Raw genomic sequence first — 15,717 nt, 5'->3', positions numbered from 1 at the left:
CTCTATCTCTAGCTTCAGGCTTCTAATTGTGAGAAACAGCATACTAACTCTGGACCACCAGCATGTGGTATGTTGTGGTAGATATTTAAGCAAATGAATGCATACACAACATGTTTCATTTCTCTCTTGCTCTGTGAAAGTGGCCTTGGGGACTGGGGACAAGTGTCCCTTGAAACGGGATTTCTTGTCTTGTGTCTTCACTTCCTTGTCTTTAGCAAGGAAGAAGAAAGTCTTTTGAGAGATGTACTTTGTTTTCTTGTTTGTTTGTTTGTTTTGGAGGGGGTGTTACAAGATGGAAGGCTTCACCGTTGAGGAATAGCTCTTATTCACAGGTTATTACTACAGTTAAAGAGTTAACATGTATTATTCCATAAGCCTTCACAGCCACCATGCAAGGTAAGTATTTGTGATGGTTAACATTGACTGTCCACCTCACAGGTTCTAGAATCACCTAGAAAACAAGCTTTGGGGTGTGCCTATGAGGGATTAGCTAGATTAGGTTAATTGAGATGGGAGGATCTGTCTTAACTACGGTTGGCAGCATTCTGCAGGCTGGAAGCCTAGACTTACTCAAAAGACACAGTGAACATCACCAGCATGCATTTCTTTCTGCTTCCTGACTGCAGGAATGTGACCATCTTCTGCCTCCTCCCTTCCCACCGTGATGGACTACACTGCCTTGAATTCTGAGTCACAATAAATCCCTCCTACCTTAGGCTGTTCCTGTCAGTTATCTGGTCACAACAATAGGAAAAGTTACTAATACGGAAAATCACTTCCCTCACTTTGCCACTGAGAAAACTAGGGAAAGGAGGATTTCCCCCTAGAATCAGATTCCTACAGGTGCTGACATTTAAGTCCAAGCTGAATGATTCTCAAGCTTGAGTTCCCTACTCTCCAGTCCCACCTCACCTGACTCCACCCAAACGCACAACTTCCTTTAGCCCCGGGAGCCACTGTTCTGCCACTGAGGGAGTGAAAAGAAGATTTCGTTACTCTCTGCTTCATCCACACATTTCTGGGTTATTTCTCTCCTGCTGTTGCCCATCGCCTCCCAACCACTGATGCAGTAGCTGAGGAGCCCCTGTGGTACCCACCCTTCCCTTCAACGGGAGCCAATTCCTTTGTCCTCAGAACCCTTCCCACCATCCAGCAAACTTACACACACACATACACACACACACACACACACACACACATACCACATACACACACAAACACGCACCCCACATACACACAAACATATACATACACACACCACATACACACACACACACACACACACACACACACACACACACACACATACACTGTGAATTACTCCATCCTCATCCTCACGTGTATTGGAGAAAACCTCCTCTGCTTTAACTGAAGTTAAGACAGATACCTTATGGGGGGAGGAAAGTGCACTTCCCTGTTCTCTAGTCCCCTCTTATTCATTCAGTATTCATAAAGGGTGTGTCCCACTGAGGCTCTGGGTGTGGCAGTAGTTGAGACGATGCTCCTAAACTTTAGAGCACAGCCTCATGAGAGAGAATGGGGCTTGGGATGGGGGTAATGCACATCAGCGTGTGAGGGCTTAGCTCAGTGAACTCCGCTTTGGGTGGGATGTTTGGATTGGAGAAGACATGGAGACTCTTTTCTGAAGTTGGTCTTGCCATACTTAAAATGACAGTGCCAGAGACCTGTCCATTAGAACCGTCCTAAGGCCACGCTCAGATAGAGGCAGAGAGATGGACTTCACACAAATGTCTGCTGTGTGTGAGCTTTTCTTCTGGGTTCAGTTCAAAGGTAACATCCAGTTGGGGTCTTTTGTGTCATTAATTTTAATGTCAAGAGGTCAAAGTTCAAATGCCCAAAAGGGAGGAGTGGATGTGTTGGCTGAGGAAGGCAGGGTATAAGGTATACCAAGATGAGGTGCCCCATTATGAAAGACTAACTCATTTCCCTGAAGTGTGGGCTGTGTCAACAGAACAGTCTTTACAGAGGAGTCAGAAATCTAAACTTTAAAAATACATTAACTAAGCCGGGCGGTGGTGCACGCCTTTAATGCCAGCACTTGGGAGGCAGAGCCAGGTGGATCTCTGAGTTTGAGGCCAGCCTGGTCTACAGAGCGAGATCCAGGACAGGCACCAAAACCACACAGAGAAACCCTGTCTTGAAAAACCAAATATATATATATACACTCATATTGAATGCATGGTTTTCATTTAGCTCCTGGAAAATCAGCTCACTCAATGGAATGTTTTCTCTTCCACTGAGTTCCACAAATGGCCACCTCTAGGAACTGCTCCACAGTATAGAACTACTGTTCAAGACGATTTTGTGGTGAGGGTTCCCCAGCAGTTGAGTTCATTAAAACTCGATGTCCCTAAACATTAGAACTCTCTGTCCCTAAAGAACAGAGAGGCCTGGGATGCACACCAGTCACCCTACAGTGGATGATGTCACTCAGAGGCCTTGTCCAGTCCCACAGCTGCGTCACTAGTTCGACCTGGACAAAGGCTGTTGGAGAATGAGTGGCCCTGAAGGGAGGAGGAGGGCAGGGATCGTAGCTGCTGCTTTGTGAGGTGTGTAGGTTCCCACAGAGGTGACCACAGCTGAGGAACAACGTGTTAAACGAAGCCGACAATGTGTGAAGTGGAAAATGTCGCCCACAGAGGAGAGGCACTGTGAACTTCAGTTCTGACTTAAATTAATGGGGACTCAAGGAGAGAAAATCCTTCCAATGTTGAAAATAAGCCACGAGGTGGCCGAGAGGCCTGCCTGAGCAGGTGCCTGCCAGGTGTGTTAGAGCTCAAGCACGGAGATTCCATTACTGCAACATCCTCCGACTGCCACGCTTGGGGTTCAAGGTAATGAGCTCATCGCATCCCATTTTCCTCTTCTTAAGGTTTTTGTTTTCCGTCATGTAGAGGGGGCTGGGCCCCCACATCAGTGAAGACACAGCTGCAGAAGTGTGAGGGATCTTGTGGGTGTCACTCTTGGAGTTTGTGTTAGGGGGCTGGGTCAGCAAATCAGCAAGAGGGGATTTCTTCCTAAAGAAACCAACCCATGTTCTTAGCAACATATGCCTAGCCGGGCATTTGGGAGTCTGGGCTGTGTGAGGTGAAGGAAGTATGCTCAAGGCAGGGGGCAATGGCAGCATTCCAGGTCTTCTGAGCCCCCTCCTTCTGCACACAAGTCACCTGGCTACACCTCCACGAGGAACACCTGCTCACCGCTCTCCCTCATTCATCATCTGGATCTCAGGTTCCCGGACCCAGCATTCATTACTCGGAGCAAAGAACTGGCAAGGGAGACAGCCGGGGGGATCTCCAAAAGGAAGTCCTTCATGAGGGACAATGGGAAGGGACGGGAGGATGGAGAGTGAGCGAGTCCCAGCCTTTGCTAGTGGGATGTTGAGGCAGCTGCTCGGAGACAGTGCTGATGAGCATTGCCTATGGAATCCGGAAAAGTAAAGAGGCAGATGAGGAGCTGCTGGGAGAATTAGCATCCTTAAATAAGAGACATAAGTGTAATGGGAACAGAGAAGTTCCTAAGTGGCTCGTCTCAGGCTGCTCTGCAATAATGGGAAAGTTAAATATACACCAAAGAGGAGGGGGAAAGGGTAGATTGAATGAACCAATGAGCTTATTAGAAATACGTACCAGGCAGGCACCTGTCTACAGCCAGCTCACAGGTTTGTTTAGAAACAAGTGGCAATCATTTCAATGGCATATTAAACCCCATTGCAATGTTCTTTAAGTTCTGACGACACTGTGCCTTCCGTGCTCAGGCGACATTGTATCTTCCTCTTACTGGGAGAAGGCTGTGAATGCAAGCATCTCTCTCCCCGTGCAAAGGCAGCTTCTCTACAGATAAGTGGATGATGCTAAGGCTGTCACTTCCACCATACCAGCCAACTCTGAAGTTCAGAGAGAACACCGATTGCTTTCTGCACGGGAAGTGTTTATTTTCTCAGCCAGGCTGTAAGTCCTTTAAGGTAGAGAAGAATCCTATCCTTCCTAAGACCCTCCTTCAGAGTGAAAACTCCTTGCCCATGAAACCACACGTGACCTTGCTGCTGGGTTGCACCTGGAATCCTCTGTCTATGCAACCACTTTCAGTCCTGCTAGGGATGTGTGTGAGGAAGGCCAGTAGTTTCAGTGAGCGACAAGAGTTGATGCACACCTCTCTGTCTGAAAGGCAGTATCTGAAGACTAGATATCCCTAACAAGTAACTGCCTCTATGTTCCAGATGCTTCCCAAGGCCATTCCAAGAAAGGCGCATAGGACGGATCACGATGAAGAGAAATGAACAGTTCCAGTGTCTGCTTTAGCCCTCTCCTGTGACTGCTGGATTTCCTTCCCTGCCTTAAAGTCCTCAGCAGGACAGAGTCATGAGCAAGCTCTGTTGGTGCCCACAAGATATCACCATTTGTCTCTTCCCCCTCCTGGCCTTTTGGGGAGTGATCTGCTTCAGTGATGTTCCTCACCCCATCTGCCTGTCATGACTATGAGATTTCCAGTCCTCCATCCCCTAAAGGATGCCAATATGTACATGAGGACACTGATTCTTGCTCTTGGAATGGCCAGGCCTATCCTTCAGCTTTACCCCCAGCTCTAGCCACACTTGGGGTAGCTGCTGTAGTGGGCAGGTAGAGCCCTGCTCATGTCTTCTGGGACATGCCCCATGGAGCCTTTGGGAGGATTTTCTTTGCTTTCTTGCTCTGTTGTGGCTGTCCCCTCATGTTTGAGGTAGGAGTGGGGTCTAAAGAACGCTGAACTCAGAACTCCCTCCCCGTCTCCACTCTGCAGTCCTGATGGATTTCTACTGTCCTGCTTCTTAGGGTAGGTTTGTTTTCAGGGTTTTCCACAGTCAGCCATGGCCAGAGGGACCTGAGTGAGTACACTCAAGTCCTTCTGGTGGATCTGAATAAGCAGCTTTTGGTTTCAAGCTGACGTTCCCACCCCAGCTGCATTCCTGTGTAGATCTCTTGGCTTCACTCAGCTCTTACAGCAGTCTGGGAACCAGCAGGGCTGATCTGGTCGACTCTCACTATGAACACACGTCAAGGAGAGGTGGGCTGTCCACAGCAGTATAGGATGCAACAAGGAAGGAGCCCGGAGTCTGGATCAGATGCTCTGTGACTCTGGGGAAAGGAGAGATCAGTTCAAACCAGTCTCCAAAAGAAGAGCTCCACAAGTCAGCAGACAGTTTTCTCACACTTCTTCTCTGCCATTCAGCAACAGTATGATCATAAAGCTGAGGAGTTCCTCCAGACCCCAAGTGGATCCTCAGAAATAAGGGTTTGCCCATCACAGAGCCCACTCCTATGTGAGATACAGAAAGGTGGACCAATGAATGGCATGTCTTGAAAAGATGTTCAGGGGCCAGCAGAGGACAGGTATGTTTATGTGGAGGAAATGGTACCCCCTCTTTCTAGTTCTGCTTTCTCTCAGTTCAACATGTCCAAGTGTTGGGGTTACTATGTCAAAATACCATATGGTCAGCTATGCTTTGGTCTCTGGAGTGACCACAGGGGACTCTTTTTGGAGGCTGTCACTGTCTCCAGGAATTCTAACTTCAAAGCTTCTCAAATGTACAAAACAGGACAAGCAGCTCTTCGAATTTTTAAAATATCAGTGATCACAGAATCCTTCTTTACCCTTTAAATCTAAAATGCAACACACCTGCTGTTTCTTCAGAGTATTAAAAATGAAGGATAAAGGTGTAACCTGTATATTCAGGGTGGCTTTTCTTTTTGTCTCTTGAGAATTGTTTTTGTAGCTTGCTGAGCAATTGAGTGACTCTTTTTTTTTTTTTTTTTTTTTGGATTTTCGAGACAGGATTTCTCTGTGTAGCTTTGCGCCTTTCCTGGAACTCACTCTGTAGTCCAGGCTGGCCTCAGACTCACAGAGATTCGCCTGCCTCTGCCTCCCAAGTGCTGGGATTAAAGGCATGCTCCACCACCACCTGGCTTGAGTGACTTATTTTTACACAGAATTATCCCGATCATTTTCAGACTATTTGTAAACCCAGTACTATGAGGATCATGCTTCAGTTTTTTTTTTTCGGGGTTTTGTTTGTTTGTTTGTTTGTTTTTGTTTTTGTTTTCTCCCATAAGGAGGGGCAGCTACTCTACTTTCTGGCCTGACACTCTTCTGTTGAGTTAATCTGAGAAATGGTGCCAGAGTCCAGGCTCTGAAGTCTCCAGGGAAAACCACAGCTCAGGACTCTGGAGGGTCTTGGGATAACCATCCGGCATGTTCTCAGCAATGCTTGCTGTCTCAGTCAAAGTTCTACTACTGTGAAGAGAAAGCATGACCACAACAACTCTAATAAAGGAAAACATTTAATTGGGGCTGGCTTACAGTTCAGAGGTTCAGTCCATTATCATCATGGTGGGAAGCATGGTGGCACGCAGGCAGACATGGGGATGGAGAACTGAGAGTTCTACGTCTGGATCCGCAGGCAGCAGGAAGAGACAGTGACACTGGGCCTGGCTTGAGCTTCTGAAACATCAAAGCCCACCCCCACAGCGACACACTTCCTCCAACAAGGCCACATCTCCTAAGAGCGCCAATCCCTATGAGCCTATGGGGGACATTTTCATTCACACCACCACACACACCAAGAAGGCAGCATAGAAACTGTAACTTCTCAATTTATTACCTAACAATACATAAATGTTCAGCCAGGAGGGAAACTGTTTCCAAAATATAAGATGAAAACTCTTCAGGACTCACAGAGACATCCACAATGACCACTCCAACTCACTCCCGGGGGGGGGGGGGGGGGCTGGTTTCCAACTCTGCAGGCACACTCACACTATGGAGTGGGGCTCTACTTGGGAATCACAGAAAGGAGAAACAGAAACACAAATGGAAAGAAATCTGTGTTAGGTTAAGGATAAGGTGATAGTCTGCCATTTTTCATACACCATCTGTATGCCAGGCATTGGGTGTGGCTCTGGGGTGACACTATCCAGGGAAGGTTTCACATGAACCTTTGATCTATTTGCCCTGCACTTTATAAAGGATGGATCAGAGGGTCAGCAGGGTTAAAAGGGAGTTGCCTGTGCCTCTCAGGACCCTGACAGGTGTCCCCTCTGCTCTACCCTGCAGAGGAGGCTGCAGTTGAGAGGTATGGGAAAGCAATCAAGTTGGGGGCACATAAGTGTGCCTCTTTCACGGTTCTCTGGATGGCAGAGTTTGAGTTCTAGCCCAGGGCAGTCTGTTTCACCACTGAACCCTTAAAGCCGAAGTTCTGACTCCAGAAAGTAACAGGGCGGATTGTCCACGGCTTCTTGTCTTCCGTCATCTTCAGATACATGCTCTCTTTAATCAGAAAAGGCAGCGTTCCTGCCCCATGAGAGCTTGCCAGGGTGAAAAGTAAGAACTAGACTGTGGCCTGTGGCCCTGTGATGGGTGACAGCGCCCGCATAGCTCTGCACATAGATCATCCATGCGAGTCATTGTGACTCATTCTCTCAGTGGCTGCTCAGAACACAAGCCAGGCCTGTGGTCCGAGCAGTCCTGTGCCCCCAGAAGACCAGGACCCCAGGAAGCCTTCTTTGCCAAAGGAACATCAACTTTGCATCCAAGATGAAAAAAAAATCTCCAAAGGTTAAGCTTGGGCTATGTCAGTCCCACTGAAATGAATTGAAATTTCTACAGAGCAGCCCCTTTGAAAGGAGTGATTTAAAAAGCTAGGTGAGGTGTCTGGGTTTGTAATCCCAGAGCTGAGAAGACGGAGCTCACCAGATGGCCAACCTAGCCGACTAGATGAGTTCCAGGACACTGAGAGACTCTGCCTCAGAAAAACAAGGTAGACACCATACCCAAGGGACAACATCTGAGGGTGACCTCTGGCATATATACACATATACACACACATACACACATGTGCATGTACACACACACACACACACCCCTGAACACACACAAACACAAACATGTATATATGCACATACCAAAAAGCAATTTTAAAAAAATAGAGTTTTTGAGGAGTGAATATGTGTGTGTGTATGTGTGTGAGTTATTTGCATATTTATGTGCGACATGTGTGTATGTGTGTATGCATATGTGGTATATGTGGTATATGTGTGCGATATATTTTGTGGTGCATATGTATATGTGCATGTGTGGTGTATGTGTGTGTGTCTCTGTGTGTATGTGGTATGCGTGAGGTATGTATATGTTAAGTGTGTATGTGTGTGTGTGGTGTATGTGCACATATCTTTGCAGTATACCCACCCATGAGTGTGCTGGAGGCCAAAAGAAGGTGTCAGGTGTCCTGCTGGTCACTCCTCACATTGTTCTGAGACAGGGTCCCTTGCTGAACCTGAGTTGGCCAGGAAACCCCAGTGGTCCTCCTGTCTCTGGCCCCACAGCTCCAGGGTTCCAGCATCATGCAAGTCCACACAAGCCTTTGCGTGGCTTCTAGGGATTAGAACTCCAGCCCTTGTGCTTGCACAGTAAGTTTTCTCACCCACTGAGCCATGTCTTCAGTCCAGAAGACATTGTAACACACCACTTTTAAATGTTTCCTCATGCCCAGTGATGTTGAGGTCAAACACAACTGATTCAAATATCGCCTATAGCCAGGGTTGGGGAAACTCACTAATGTGTATGCTATTCACATGCAAGTTGCTCATGTCTATACATACATAACTTGGATAGAACTAGACTGACATTTGCCTTTGAACCACTTTTGAAAAATGAATTTGCCAAACATGCAGGATAATTAATATTGCACAGAAAATAATCCATTTAATTACTCCCATTCAATTTTCTAATTTATTAATTAAATAGTTGCCTAGAGACATCTATCTTTTTCTGCCCTGTTTCTTCACATATAGTTCCTAAAGCAATACACAACGTAATTTCTTTACAAAATTTCCAACGTAGACTTCATTTCCACTGGATGTTTTCAAAGTCTGATGGAGTTTCAAAGAAAGTGAAGCAATGAGATAGGAGAAAGGCAGACAGGCAGGGGTGAAGGAGACCCTCGGCCCACACAGGTGGGGGAAAGAAGGTAGAGGCATGTGGGTTTGGGCTCTGAGCAGGAGAGCTAATCATGAGACACAGGGGACAGGCTGTCCCACAACATACAAGGATACAATCTTTGTTCTAGACTGATGGAAAAATACTCACTAGCTCACATCAACTGCTCAGAGCTCCTTTCCAAGCTGTTGGTTGGCTGACATTTCCTGTAGCCTTTTTAACAAATGTGAGAACGAGGACCACACTGCTTGATGGACGGGGAACTCTTTTGGAGCCTTGAGCAGACAGCACTGAAGGCCCTGATTGCAAAGCATCAAAAAGAAAAGCTGGACCTGTGCGTATGGGATGCCAGGTCGATGGGGTGAACCTCTGCGCCGCCTCTAGACCCGGCAGAGGCAGGACAGTGCGTAGCAGGCATGTGGGCAGGAGACGAAGCCGACCAATTGCATCTCAACTGTGCAAAGCAGGCGAAGAGGGTGAAGTATGGTGAGGCTGTGAACTCTCAGAGAACCACCCCAGCCCAGGGAGGAACCTCCTCCAGCAAATCTTCACGTCCTAAAAGTTCCATAACGCCCCCAAACAATGCCAACAACTGAGGACCAACAAATGCATGAGCCCGCGGGGGACATTTCTCATTCAAACCACCACAGCTCCTTTCTCGTTTCTCATCCAATCGATCCGCATCCAAAAACTTACAGCCCCATGACAGAACTTTCACCTAGGATCTTGCAGATGGGGTAACTTTACCCCCTCCCAGTGAGGCCTTGTTTGGAATAGATAAGATGTTTAAGGGAATAATGAAGGTCACGTGAGTCATTTAGATATCCCTAATGTGACTGTTGTCCTCACAAGAAGCTGGGACATACATGCAGGCAGGGTGAACGTCCCTGAGGACACCAAGAGGAACTATACCTACAAGACAACTGTACAGACCTCCAGGAATGCCAACTCCAGGCACACCTCCAGCTCAGACTTTCAGAACTGGGAGGAGTAATTTTCTACTCTGAAAGCCACTCAGTCCCCAGCGTTTGTCACGGAAGCCTTGGCTAGTACACTCTCCTTCCAGAATTTTCACCCCAGATCCTCAGCGACTGTTTCTGACTCAGTTTCCAACTTGTGGGAGAAGAGTATGGGGTTCCATTCCTCTGACACTCAGCCCTCGGCTCAAGACTGATGATGATGATGTCCAGTGATGTTGAGGTCAAACACAACTGATTTAAATACTGCCTACAGCCAGGACTGGGGGAACTCACTAATGTGTATAATGATGAGACCATGGCTGACAGCCTTTGAGTGAGGGCATAGGGCAGGGTAATGAGGCAGAGACTCTGACAGCCCAAGGTGTCCTCAGAACAGGGTCCAACTCCCCTTGAGGATGGGCAGTCAGTACAGGCACCAGCTAACATTACTGCCTGTAGCCCTACATTGAAATAATCCTTCCAGGACTTAAGAAATAAACAAGGCTTGGAAATCTTAGGTAGTTCTTGAAGCTTACAGGATCCACAATGTCCCTCTTCAGGGTTCTACAGACAGGAAAAACCACACAAACATTTCTAACACAGGATTATTCACCCATTACTGGAAGCAGCTGCCTGCTTTCTGGGGCAGGCAGGGAGAGTCCCATGGATACCGTGTTACCACTGCCATGGTTAAAGACAGCACAGGCATGGCTGCAGGAACTTCAGGAGATGTGAAGAGGAGTTGCTGCCTAGTAGAGACAGAGAGCTGGTCTGGGATGATGGGAAGACGCTGGACGTCGGTGGTGGTGACATTTGCATGGGGTGGATATTCTTAATGCCCCTGAATTATACAGCTAAAAATAGTTAACAAGGTTTATGACAAGTACATCTCACCATAATAAAAATGTTGTTTAAGGTTCCGAGGAATGTGTCATCCCCTTAAGACAAAACCTTCTGTGGTGGAATGACATTTAGCTGGTATTCCTGGGAAAATTCCCTCATACTCCTTGTTAGGAGGTGCCATACATGCCAAAGGCTGCCCTTCCAGGCACGCATGCCATCTGTTGAATGATGGGCTTCAAGATAATTACAGGAGCCCCAGTAAATCAATAGACACTGCAGTGTTCTCCTGCAGAACTCCTGAGATGGACCAGAGTTTACAAATGTCCCCACCACCCTGAGCCAGAATCCCATGGTCAGAGCCAATTACTGGCAAGCCTGGAGTGTGTCTAAAGGGACGAGCCCTTTGAGCTCAAGATAGCAGGAATACAATTTCCACTTATCAGGAAGTTACATATTTCTCATTAATATCCTCCTAGACCATTTCTCTGGGTGCCTATAAGGATTTTACCCATTGGGCAATTGAAATGGGACAGTGGGAACAGAGCAGCTGGCAGGTGCATAACTCACTTGGAGTCACAAAGATAAAATAAGCCAGTTCTCTGCTCTGTACCCTTAGGGAGCAGAAGTTTGGAAAAGGTGTCAAATGTATGCTATGCACAGATACTCAGAAATAAAGGAGGAGGAAAGTCAACATGTCTTCCTTCTCACCACCCTTTTGCCGGGAGGGGCGACAAGAAGAGAGAGGGAGGGTGGAGGAGGGGTGAAGGAGAGAGAGGGAGGGTGGAGCACTGGGTGGAGGAGGGGGTATGAGTCTGGAGCTTGGAGGCAGAGGTGCTCAGGCTCCAGTGCTCAAGGTCACACTTGGGTGACTCCGCATGACCAGAGAGAGAGGACAGGGACAGAATACTTCCAGAGGAGCACGGGGAATGGAGGGCCCTGCTCTCCAGGGTGCAGCTGGAAGGGAAGTGCACTCTTGCAAGGAAACAGCGTTTCAGATAGTCACTGAAACAAGGGAGAAAGCTCTCCACTCTAGACTTGGCCGTCAGCCATTCTTACATGTAAATGTGTATGCCTAGGTACCCTGTGAGTGAATATATCCTGTATCTCATTTCCACAAATACGTAGACAGGGATTTGGACAGTCTGGTTGGGTCATATCCTCTTCCTGGAGTTGTTGCCACTGTCTTAATTCTGAGGATTTCTCATCCTCAATGGCAGACGATGTCCCCTCTTGGCTGGCCCTCTTGAGGGAATGTGTGGGATCCTCTTGTTCTCAGCAGCCAAGCAGAAGTGAGGTCTGCTGAGATGCTGTGCAGCATAGGGCAGCATCTTCCTGAGTGACAAGACTCAGGCAGAGTGGAGATCTCTCCAACTTACAGGTGGCCTCTGGGTCACAGTTTTCATGAGAGTACTTTGCAGAGATGTAAACAGGGTATCCGTTGGGGTTTTCCTGGCTCATTCACTCTCTCCTGGGCCCCCAAACTCTGCACTGAATGTGGTACCCCAAACCAGCCATCTCACCTGAAAGGAAAACCTTGCATGGCCAGAAGATGACGGGTGGACAAACAAATCTGAGGTCCAAGTAGGGTTAAAACTGGAAACATTCCTGGGGCCTTCATCGGGAACCGGGGCACAGAGCCCTACAAAAAGCAACCCCGAAGAGGTGGAGTAGACTGAGGGCCACAGTCAAGGGCAGAGCATGCTCCCAGGAGCGGACAAGCCCCATGAAGGGCAGCAGAAGGGCTGCTGGACACTGCCACCTCCTCTGCTGGCTTTGACGGAAGGACCATCCCCTACACCACCATCTCTGCACATTAAAAATAGCATTTGAATTACATCCAAAGTGAGCCAGCAACATCGCACTAACGACGCAGCAGTGCCCAGCGTCAGCAACACACAGAGGAAAGAACAGTCTCCAAGAAAGCGGGGAAAGCATCGCAGGATTTCACTTCAAATGAACAATATATGCTTGGAGGAGGTATTTAAAACTCTTCTGCTTGGGGCTAGGGAGAAGGCTTTGCACAATGTTTACCACACAACCATGAGGACCTGAGTTCAGATCCCCATCACTCATGTAAAAAGTTGGGTGCAGCAGCTTAAATCTATAATCCCAGAGCCAGGAGCTTGCCTGCTAGGCAGCTTAGACAAACTTCAGGTTCAGATCTTGTCTCAAAAATAAATAACATAGAGAATATTTGAGGTAAACAACCAACATTGACCTCTGGCCTCCACACACATGTATACACATGCAAGTGCACATGCACACACATATACACACCACACATACAAATCTTCTATTAGCAGTCCCAGAAACTTTAGCAAGTTATCCTAATGAAAAGCCAGAAATGCATACATACCAACCATCTGCAGAAATACTGCTATCACCATACTACTGTAAAATTCGGAGCAATCTCAGAAATAAAATAATAGGCTGCCAGTAAAATATGGCAAATAGTTAAAGGTTTGGAAAATAGTTTTTGGTATAAAAAAGGTTAAAACTAAGAAATATTAAACTGCTTACACAGTGTGAGCCCAATTTTATTTAAATATTTGTTATTCCCCTGAGATAAATACATCATCAGGAAAGATGTCTCATAGACCCCCCCCCCCACCCCCCACCCCCCCCCCCCACACGACAGACTATTGCCAAAGCTATTGGTTCACTCCACAATTTAACAATAAGACCCTATTGCTGATGACACCATCGATTTATGATGAAGAACATGGAGAGGGTTAGCTGGTACTGAGCTGGAAGCTTTAACCCTTCTGGGTAGTGTTTATAGGACTAGAAGGTGTTACATGGACAACCAGAGTAAAGAGGTGATCATCAGTCTTCCCCACTATGAACCCTGGGAGTTATAATGACGTGTCTACAACACATGCTCACTGGTGCGATAGTGACATGAATGTTAGGGGAATAACCAACACTTTTTTAAATCAGATTCGAGATCCATCCCAGGGGAAGAAACCATACCTGATACTGTTCATGACTAGATAGGTCATGAGTTCAGGGGAAAACCTACCACTTTTATTCTGCTAAATAATCATAGCCTTAAAATAACTCCTAATGACATATGGATATCAGCGGATTGCTCAGCCCTCATCAGAGAAACGTCTTCTTGATGTGGGTGGGAATTAACACAGAGACCTACAACTAGACAGTGTGAAGAGACTGAGAGACTTCGGCGTGCTCAACCCTGAATGGGGTGTCTCTATCCCGGTTCCTCAAGGTTCAGGAAAGAGGGAGTGGAAAGTGCCAGAGGTGGTGGATGATTTCAAGGAAGTGCTTTCCAGACACAGAGGCCCAGAGGCACATGAACTCATAGAGATGGTGACAGAATGCACAAGATCTCCACAGCTCAAGCCAGACAAAAATCTGAGTGTGACAAAGGGGAGGTGGACGCCAAGTCCCTCCCCCAGCCAAGGGGAAGTGGACGCCAAGTCCCTCCCCCAGCCAAAGGGAAGTGGACGCCAAGTCCCTCCCCCAGCCAAGGGGAAGTGGACGCCAAGTCCCTCCCCCAGCCAAGGGGAAGTGGACGCCAAGTCCCTCCCCCAGCCAAGGGGAAGTGGACGCCAAGTCCCTCCCCCAGCCAAGGGGAAGTGGACGCCAAGTCCCTCCCCCTGCCAAGGGGAAGTGGACACTATGTCCCAACTCCAGCCAAGAAACTATTTGCAATTGATAGCTGCCAGGAGAGAGAAAATCGGTTTACTTCAGCAGAGTGACACTGAGTGTATCAGCCATACTTCAGGGCAGGCTCCATGCTCAGGAATAGATAGATCATCAACCCAAATTGGACTCCATATTTTTAGTGGCTTTTTTCTTTGGTTTTAGTTTTCTTTGTTTCAAGAGAGAGAAAGAACAAAGTTGGGGGGGCACATCTTTCAGGAGTGGGTTCGGGAAAGAGTATGATAAAAACATAATTTATGAAATTCTCAAAGAAATTTTAAAATTTAAAAATGAGATAAAACTATTAAATATGAAGCTGCTTGCACAGTATTATTCCAATTTTATGTAAATGTGAACTATTTCCTCTATGATAAATGAACCAGCAGGCAATAGACTCAGACACACGCAGAAAACCGTCAGAGGTCTCTGGACAGGTAGGTTACCAACTTGATGTTCTATTTTAATTCATTTCTATTTTCACAGTCCTCTAAAATTCTTATGGTGGATTTTCTCTCACATAAATAAGGGGAATCAGGTGGGACATGCTATGATTATTATGAAATGGTCCACTAGACTCATGTCTTGGTCACCGGCTGGTGGCACTTCTTGATGAGGTGCTAGGACACCTTGATGAGGTCAAACCAGTGACACAGATCACCAGGGGGTACACCCTTGGGGACTGGACCTTTCCTGTTACTTCAGTCTATGGGAATGCCATGAAGTGAAGCAAACAGTTCTGCCTCCATTATACCCCGGCGTCATGATATTTTGCCTGAACTCCAGCCTGGAAACATAGAACCAGCCTCCCACTGCCTGCAGCCTCTGCAACTGTGATCCAGAACAAACCATCCTCCCTTGAGTGGCCTTAAAGGTTTACCTCAGACACCATCATTGAAAAGCTAAGGCAGAGTGCTGTATTGAAGCAGAGCATGAGTCACAGCCAGCAAAGCCATGCCCCTGATGGTCATTGCTACACTATGTGTCCCACTGAAGTCTGTGCTGTTGAGCCATAGTGACTGTACCCCAACAGATGACCCTTAAGGTAGCAGCATCACTTTAAAACATGCTGACATGGTGTGTGCCTGACTCACAATGGTCACAGCGCACAATATCATTCTCACCCCATAGCTTAGAGACAGGAGTGTCTACCAGCTTCCCCCAAAGCAGGTCAGAAGGAGGGGTCCACACACTCACCCTCTGTCTTTGGGCCCCCACATTCTCCAAGTTGGAAAAGAAATGCCCTAAGCCTGAACCAACT

This window comes from Peromyscus eremicus, chromosome 8b (genome assembly GCF_949786415.1).
Source record: "Peromyscus eremicus chromosome 8b, PerEre_H2_v1, whole genome shotgun sequence".
Classification (NCBI taxonomy): domain Eukaryota; kingdom Metazoa; phylum Chordata; class Mammalia; order Rodentia; family Cricetidae; genus Peromyscus; species Peromyscus eremicus.
This window is presented reverse-complemented; position numbering follows the sequence as displayed.